Source organism: Macaca fascicularis, chromosome 3 (genome assembly GCF_037993035.2).
Source record: "Macaca fascicularis isolate 582-1 chromosome 3, T2T-MFA8v1.1".
Taxonomy (NCBI): Eukaryota; Metazoa; Chordata; class Mammalia; order Primates; family Cercopithecidae; genus Macaca; species Macaca fascicularis.
The window spans coordinates 7,985,339-7,994,520 of NC_088377.1; the positions used below are offsets into that span (position 1 = coordinate 7,985,339).

Consider the following 9,182-nt stretch of genomic DNA (forward strand, 5'->3'; position numbering starts at 1 on the left):
GGCAGGCGCCTGTAGTCCCAGCTACTCGGGTGGCCGAGGCAGGAGAATGGTGTGAACCCGGAAGGTGGAGTTTGCAGTGAGCTGAGATCGTGCCACTGCACTCCAGACTGGGCAACAGAGCGAGACTCCATCCCAAAAAAAACAAAGGAGGGAAACCCCTTTCACTTGGTTCTCATTCTTTCCTGCCTGCCGCCATGTAAGATGTGACTTACCTTCTGCCATGATTGTGAGGCCTCCCCAGCCACGTGGAACTGTGAGTCCGTTAAACCTCTTTTCTGGTTCTCCTGGTTCTCAGGCCTTTGGACTCAGATGGGACTGTACCCTCAGCTCTCCTGGGTCTCCAGCTTGCTGACTGCAGATCTTGGAACTTCTTTGCCTCCATAATCACACAAGCCAATTCCTTGTAATACATCTCTATCTATCTATGTCCCCTATGGTTAAGTTTCCTGGGGAATCCTGCAGGATACACCCCCTTCCTCTCCCTCAGCACAGAGTTGTTCTGCGTATTTGGATAAGCCTCCACAGCTTCCCTCAGGACAGGGCATCCATCACCATCTCCCACCCGGACAGCAGCAAACACTGCCCCTGTGGCTTCCTGGTGCCATCCTTGGCTCCTTCCCGTCCATTCTCCAGCGGCTGCCAGAGTGAGCTTGAAGAACCTGTGACATGTCCTTCAGACGTTCTACTTCCTGTTCCAGAAGGACAGCCCCTCATACTTTCCCGCGGGCCACACGCCACCCCTTCCTCAGCGCCCCAGGCTGGCATCCTCTCCCTGCATTCAGCCTTCTTTTCCGAGGTAGCGCTGATACCAGATGTCGCTAAATAGCAACGTGCAGAACTGTTCAGTTTCTCTCTAGTAGAGGAGATCATAAGCCTCATGAGATCCCAGAGTCTCTGTCTTCTTCAGAACCCCCCAGCACCCACCCCAGGGCAGGGCCACACAGAGTTGTGGAGTGCCCAAGTGGTGGATGAACATGGAATGCAAAGGCTGAGGGTGCTCCCCCAGGAGCACGGGGGGCAGCAACTTGTGGAACAGCCGCAGCACAGATGAAGTGGCCAGGCTCCTAGGGAAGCCTGACTAGGGAGCTGGAGGGAGGCCCGGGGATGGCGGGAGAGAAGGAGAGGGTGTGTGTAGTCATGGCCTGGGAGGCCAGCAGACCAGAGCTGGGAGGGCTTTGCACATCTCTCTGGAGCTTGGTCCATCCTGGAAGCCATGGGGAGCAAGGATTGAAACTGGGAGCGGGCTCTGGCTGTTGGAGGTAAAGCTGCTGGTGCCACTGAGCCTTAACACTCAGGAAAGTGGTCCTGGCTGGAAGGTCAGGGAGCCAACGGAAGCCAGTGCCTGATCCGGGTTGGGTTTTCTCAACTCTCCCCCAGGAAGCGGCTGCATCGGGAATGAGGGCACAGAAGCTGGCTAGGATGGCTTCTCATTCCAGTAGGGCCTCTCAGGAGCCCTGACAGCCAGCCTCTTGGTCTGACTAATTCAGAAGAATATTCTTGTTTTACAGGAGTGGGGCAAGCTTTCCTTATCTTAGAGGTCAGCAGTGGGGATGCACTGTTTTATTTATAGAATCAATATGTTTTCACAGCAACAAGAATGACTTGAATCCTGCCAGCATGTTGGCATTGTTTGTGCAAAGGTACGTCTGTCTGTCGGCATTTTAGGTGATCCAGCTTCCTCTCCAAATCCCTGCCTCCCACCCCAAAACACATTGCAAGCTCCACGGAGCAAGTGTCTTTTCGTTAGTGGAGGCGCTGGCCTGACAGGGCTGAGGCGGAACACACAGCCAGTGCCTTGGGCCAGCGTCAGCCTTGGCTCTGGGGGCTGTATTTCCAGCTGACTCTTGGCTGGCCAGGAGGGGAGTGAGCCAGGTGCTGGAGGCTATGAAGAGGAAGCTGTGTTCAGAGAGGTTCAGCTGTTGCCCACTCAAGCAGCCCTGAACAAACACCCTTTTCTGACCTCCAGCTGCTAGTAAGAAAGTGCAGGGAGGACAGAACAAAAGCTGAGGTCGGACCGTTTCTTCCCCCACAGCTCTGCAGTCTCTTCCCTTTTGGGGAATGTGGGCCCTGCCCACTTACCGCCCACTTACCTAAGTCCCACTGCCACTCCACTGCCTGCACAAAAGCAGGTGAGAAGCTCCTCCCCCCAAAGAGCCTTTCCCCAGGCCCTGCTGAGGTGACCCCCCCACACCTTCACCTCCCAGGACACAGACTGCTTGGATCATGGATTCCCAGTGTTTTGGAATGAGGGTCCTTTGTAATGTCAACACTTCTTAAAGATTCAAGGGATCGGTTGGTATTTGTTAGTTGAGAAAATAACTATTGTCAAGTAGGTGTTATAAATAAATTATTGACCCTTTTAAGGCAATTGGGGTTTGCTAGTCTCAATAGCACCTACATATTTATTGCAAAACAGTCCATCAATTTGTTCAGATTTCAGACAATGCTTGTTGGACACCTGAGTTCCTAGACACCTTGTTGTAATTCTGTGCTTTCTCACCCCCGGTCTGTGGCTCCCCCAAGATGGGGATTACTGAAGTGACTGAATGATGCATTATGGTCCTGAATTCAGTGCTGGGTGAACATGTCTTGTCTTCCCAGGGAGTTTAAAAGGCCTCTTGGAGGGCTGGGACGATGGCTGGTGGCCCCATGCCTTGTGCGGAAGTGGACGCGAGGCAGGCATATTGCTACCGATGACCCCGCAGCAGAACCAGAGGGGTTTTATCCCACAGGCTGTTTTAGGACAGACAAATCTGCAATGAAAGCTACACTGTAATCACACGAGAAGAAACTGTCACTCAAGAGGCCAAGGTGGTGGCACAATAAGGCCGTTTATTCAAAGGTATATTTTGTTAGGGAAAAATAGTCAAGGCTGTGGAAATGGTTAGGGCTCGAGCACCAGTTCCGTACACAGGGAGCGGTGGACACTACTCGCGTTTGAGCATCACAGAAGAAACAGCGGAAACTCACCCTTTGTAAAAGCAGAAGAGACAGATGGGAGCAGGGTCGGGGGGACGGGAGCAGGGTCGGGGGGACGGGAGCAGGGTCAGGGGGACGGGAGCAGGGTCGGGGGGACGGGAGCAGGGTCAGGGGGCCGAGAGCAGCTGAAAACAAAAGCAACAGAGTGGCAGAGGAAGAAAAAGAAAAAGAGACAGGTTTCCACCAGCACGGTTTGGCTTCTCTGCCTCGGAGGAACCAGAAACAGGCTGAGACAGCTTACAGCAGAAATCCTCTCTGAGGTGACAAGGCGGGAAAAGTCGTGACTTCCTTAGAAAAAGCTGATCTATTAGCATTGGAGTTATTCGTGTTAAAGATGCTCCTCCAAAGAAGAGAATTATGTGACTCATTATCCATTAGAATTCAAAAATTCTTTCGTTCACATCAGGTCAGGCCTCTAGTTCTTGCTTTTTGGGAACCGCGAGAGCTTTTGAAGCAAAGCCAAGTGCTTGTGGACATGTGACCTAAGCCCTGTCCTCTCCATCTGTCACTCAGGGCCTGTGGCTTTTCTAAGTGAAAAGTACAATATGGTAGACCTCAGGGTTGCCCTGGTTCTGCTGCAGCCGGCTGGAGGACCCTGTACCATTTCCCTGTAAGACCCGTGGGCCTTAGTATGTTCATCTGTGAAATGGGGGAGTGGACTGCATTGCGTCTGAAGTCCCTTGAGGTTTAGGTGTCTATCCTGTTCTAGAAAGTGTTCCAGATAATTTTTCTTTGGGGACCAGGCGACGTGAGCTCCAGCTCTAACTCTGTCCCAATCAGCTGTGTGACCTTGGGCAAGTTGCTTAACTTCTCTAGGCCTCAGTTTTATCATCTGTGAAATGAAGTTAATAGAGTGTTTGTTGTTGTTGTTGTTTTTAGTTTGTTATTTTAAATCTTATCAGTTGTTGGGAGGATTAAATGAATTTGTGCAGTGCCTGGTGTCTGGTACCTGCTCAGCGAATGATGCAAACCCTGTGAATAATAGTTGCTCCATCACACAGCAGCCCCAGGAGTCGTGCTGAAATCTCTCTTGGGATCTGAGGCATCATATAATTGGCCAAAGGAACCCATTACAAAGTGAAATAGGTGGCAGGTGAAAATATGTGCAGAAACGCCCTGGGTTCAATTAAAAATATGTGGTAAGAGATGCTAGAATTCCAGGTTCTAGCATAACAATTTGAATATTCATTAGATTGCAACAGCGGTTCTCAGGTTTAGTTTGTGTCGGAATTCCCTGGAGGGCGTGTTAAAACATGGATTTCAGAGTTCTGATTCAGAAAATCTGCGTGAGTCCCAGGAGTTTGCATTTCTAACAAGCTCCCAGGTGATGCTGACACTGCTGGCCCTGAGAGCACACCTTGAGGACTACTGGATTACCCATTGGATTCTAACGCTGCTTTTTTTTCTCTTCCAAATTTGAGTAATGCTTAGATCCCATTTAAAGGGGAAAAAACAATGGATTCTCTCTCATTTGTAAAACACCGTGTTAGTCTTATTCTACAAAACTGTCTTTTAACTGCGAATTTATGAAAGAATAATTTTTAAAATTTATATTGTCAACTGAATGGAAATATAACATGGAAACATTTTTCTAGAAAGTTCACACCATGTGGAATACAACCTAAGAAACATTATTCTAAAACAGAAACATTCGTGTTCTCTCTATACCTGTAAGGGTAACGAGGAAGTAAATGCAGGAAGGGGATTGTGAGTGGCCAGATTTGGATTTTGAGTCCTTTTCTGCCTGGGATCCCCCTCTGTGAGGGGCTGTGGGCTGTGCACGGCTCTCTGGACCCTGTTCCTTTGCTGGAAGAAGATTCAGTGTGAGGCTCTGAGTCTTTGCCATCAGCTGCTGGGAAATACAGGACCTTCTGCAGGCAGGGTCAGGCTGTCAGGGTTCTTGGCTGAGGAAAGAGGAAGCTGGAAGCTGGGCGGGACAGGGTGGGAGGTGCCAGGGCTTTGGCGTGAGTTTTCCTGTTTTTCTATTCTGTTGGCTAGTTCCTAAATTTAGTTTAGGTTAAAAAAAGAAATGTTTCTTGAGCAGTCCCCTGGGGCAGCTAGCTGTGCCGTGGAGATGCACACTGCTTGCACTGACTCGATATTCTTTTTTTTCATCAGGTGTCATCTTGCTGGAGGGCAGAAGGATTCCTTGGAGCCTGGGGGCCAGCAGGACAGAGGAAACAAAGTACATGGCCGATGATGTCTTTCGACCACAGAAAGGGCTGGAAGAAGCAGGGGACCCACTGTTTGAATAAACCCAGTGGAAAAACAGAAGCCCCATTTCATACTTGACTCAGCTCTTCAAGTTTAAATCTTGAATCTCCTCAACTACACGGAACAGTGTTTCTCCCAAGTCATCTGACACCCACTCTGTTCTCTGGATCATTCCTTCCTAGAGAACCTTGCTCTTGGAGGGCTGTGATCTGCTCTCACCCACTTGCCTTTCTGATCCACTGAGTGCATCTCAACAGTCATTTGGGGCGTTCTGATCACTCATGACCAGGAAGGGTTGGGTGGTTCGTGGAACTTGGGAAGCACTCTCACTGTGGTGGTCCCTATCGGTGGTCATGGGGTTGCCACATTGAGCCACGTTTCTGCCCTCATCTCTCTATATGTTACCGTGGAATCTCTGACTGAGGACCCGTGGACTCACCCAATGTGATAAAGTCCTGAAGCCCAGCCAGGACTTCCGACCCCAGCTGCAGGGCTTTCCGATATACAGACGCATAGAACTTGAGAGGAAATCGACTTAGAAACCTGAAGCTGGAAAACTGGTTGCCTGACATTCTGTGCAAGGCTGAATATCTGAGGAACGAGGGCTGTGTAACTTTGGGAACATGTCTTTTCCGGCCTATGTAGACCCCAGGAAACTTTGCAGTTCTTCCCCAAGTATGGATGGAGTCAAACTTGATGTCCTTTCATCCCCCCATCCCATCCCCTAATCTATATCCTTTGGAAATTTTAGAGTGCCAGGCCTCACATAAATACACTGAAAACAATTTAAGTCATTTATGTTCCACTAAGCCAAGAGTTCTTAGTGGTGGAAGAAGATGGGGTCTTACATGAATGAAAGGGTCTTGGCTATTTGCATGGATATCAACAGAAGGACTAGATGCTTGCACTAAAAGAAAAAGCTGAGAGATGGGGGCAGGAAGTGGGGAGCTGGGACCCAAGCCCCACCTTCCTGAGTCTGCCTGTCACCAGGAAGGCTGGAGATGCCAGACGCTGTCCTGATGCTCCTCTGGGTGGTGTCTCCACCTGCTTGTTTTCAGGAGAGGCCTGGCAGAGGAGGTACAGGACATTGCTAAGTGGATTGAATAATGTTCCCCCAAATTCATGTCTAACCAGAACCTCAGAATGTGACTTTATTTAGAAGCAGGGTCTTCGCAGATGTTAAGTCAAGATAAGGTCATAGTGAATTAGAGTGACCCCAAATCCAATGCCTGCTCTCCTTCTAGGAAGGGGAGACACAGGAAGAAGGCTGCGTGAAGCTGGAGGCAGAGACGGGGGCGGTGCAGCCATGGCCAGGGAATGGCGGCTGGGACAGGCAGGGAAGGTTCCTCCCTGAGCCTTCAGGGGAGCGTGGCCCTTCCACCGCCTTGTTGCCAGACTTCTGCCCTCCAGAATTATGAGACGATAAATTTCTGTTGTTTTAAGAACAAAAGAATTAACACCTAGTTCATGGTCGTTTTTATGGCAGCCCTAGGAAATGCATACAGCTGAGGAGACCTTCTTCCAGGGACCTGCCTCTGAAAGCATAAAAGCAAGTGCCTTCCAGCTTCTGGCAGGGCGGTGGCCCCAGCCTTGTTGCTCCCCCTACCCTCCCACCCCCACCCTGCCACTCCGCTCTCTCCCTCCTCACTGCTTCCTGCTCAAGGCTCTGTGGCTGCCGGCAAGGCTCTGTGGGGAAGGGGTTCAAGAGGAGGCCTGGCGTCGGCTCATGGTCCATTCTGGACAGACAGCTTGGCTTGCTGCGGTGGTCCTTTTCCTCTTTGTGAGCATGTGCTGGAGAGATAAAGGCGAGGGAGGAAGTGGAGGAGGCTGGGGCTGCAGAGCCGAGGAAACCGATGGAAACCCTCTGAGAAGCAGCAACCCAGCGGGTGTGAAGGTTGGCCTCAATGCCGCGGACAGGACTCTACGGAGGGGGCTGGAGTGGGAGAACTTCGTCGTCACAGCTCTGCCCCTCACTCATTATGTGACCCAAGCAGGACACACTTCCCAGCTGCCTCAGTCTCCTCATCTGAGGAATGGGCTGATTCACACAGTATCACATGCTAGGGTGTGCTGAGGATGTCACACACATATCCCTGGCAAGGCTGCTGGGAGGACCGAGCGAGTGAGCAGGTGCAAGACCATTGTCTCCCCGGGTCAGTGCTGTAAAACAGTAGCTGCTAGAGGATTACAGTGATACTGTCGTTTCCTTAGTAACAGACGTTGCTGTTTGGGAAATTCCTATAGCCAACGGCCAAGCTCCTGGCATTTAATGCTGGTGTCTCCAAAGATTGGTTCATCTCTCGAGGGCTTGTTTTTCACAAGGGCACATTCTTGCCCCCACAGCATGCAGGCTGACGTCACACGCCGCCCTGAATCACACCGTGGTACCACCTGTTTCCCTGACGTAAAGCTAGGAGAGGAATGATGTGACCATCCCAAATGTTCCAGTCACCCTGACGTTTAACCCTGGCTTCTAAGAAGGCTCCAGATGTTTCTTGTGGTTAGAGCTCCCAGAAAATGACTCCTTCCTCTATGAGACATTATCTGATGACAAGAAGATTCTGAGCGATGTGAGGGAGTGAGAATATTTTCATAATATCTGCCATTAGAATGACTTAGAAATGGAAGGCCCAGGTTGAGAAATTAGGATCCCATGCACGCTGCACTCTTGTGAGGAGGTGCAGAAGTTACCTCTTCCCTTGGAAATTCTCTTTCTTAGAACTCGGGTGTTTATCAACCACCTAACTGGCTGCTTGAAGGATGGTCACCTTTTTCTGTATTGGTTTGCAAAGAAAGGAAGTTGCAAAAGGTCACGAAGCAACTCCATATCCTTTGGAAATGTTAGCGTGCCGGGCCTCATGTAGATAAACTGAAAACAATTTAAGTCTTTTATGTTGTACTAAGTCAAGAGTTCTTTAGCAGTGGAAGAAGATGGGGTCTTGCATGAATGGAAGGGTCTTGGCTATTTGCATTGGTATTGAGGGAAGGACTAGATGCTTGCACTAAACGAAAAAGCTGAGGGATGGGAACAGGAAGTGGGGAGCAAATCTGAGACTGAATAAATGTGAATAAAAGAGCTAAGATTGTTGAGCAGGTACTAGGAGCTGGGTCAGCTTTTATTCCCAAGAAATCTTAGTTATTCTGCCTCCTCCTAGATAGGGAATGTGTTGCTTACCTTTGCGTCCACACCTGGCTCATACCAACCATGCAACCAATAATTGTTCATCAGAGGAAGGTTGTCAAAGGCTCGAACAACCCTTCAGTAACTCTTTCAGGGAAGCCACCCGCCCATTTCATCTTATCTGCTTGGCTTTCAGTGTTTATCATGTCAGTGACTCTTTGTCCCAGACCGGAGGTTGATTTCGGTCACCTGCCAGGGTCATTAGAGCGGTGATGTCATCACACATCTGGCCCAGCTGGTTGGGACTGGGACTTCGATGCTGTGTCTGTGACCAGGCTTGTTAGGCTTAGCAGAGAGCTGGCATCCTGGCCACCGGCCGGGGTCAGGGTTTCCCAGCAGGGTGTCTCCTTCCTGGAAACACCCTCTTCTCCCAGCCTTTGGTCTCCTCTCCTGCGTCTGGCGCCCAGAACCTCCCTGGGCCTCCTCTATCCCTCCAACCACCTGCCTGGATTAGCTAGCTTCCAGATTCAGCAAGGAGAGGGGTGAGGGGCTGGAAGGCAGGGCCCGGCCTGGGGTCTTCTGATGCCCTATGCTGTGGCTTGGCTCCTTGTAGCTGCTGCTCTGTCTCTGGGCTGGATCAGTGGGAGGTGGAGGCTCTGGAAGGATGCACGGCGGCTCCAGGGTTCTACCTGGCAACAGCGTGAGTCTAGCTCATCGTTATCAAAGGAAATACTTACAGGTCAGAGGTACAGTTCCTTATGGCTTGATTTGGGCCATGACATCTCCCAGAAAGCGTCTTCTGAGGTGAGAGATTTTGGCAACCTCCAGGGCAACAGGTTTCCTCTTTGCACCTCATGACCATCTTTCC

At 50.5% G+C, this 9,182-nt stretch overlaps 1 long non-coding RNA gene across 1 annotated transcript; it reads left to right on the top strand.

The window, feature by feature from the left end:
* The first annotated feature begins 224 nt into the window (after nt 1-224).
* Nucleotides 225-8,290, top strand: LOC141409799 (uncharacterized). Its single transcript, XR_012431994.1, has 2 exons — nt 225-2,842; nt 5,098-8,290. It is a non-coding gene; the product is annotated as an uncharacterized lncRNA (long non-coding RNA).
* The last annotated feature ends 892 nt before the right edge of the window (nt 8,291-9,182 follow it).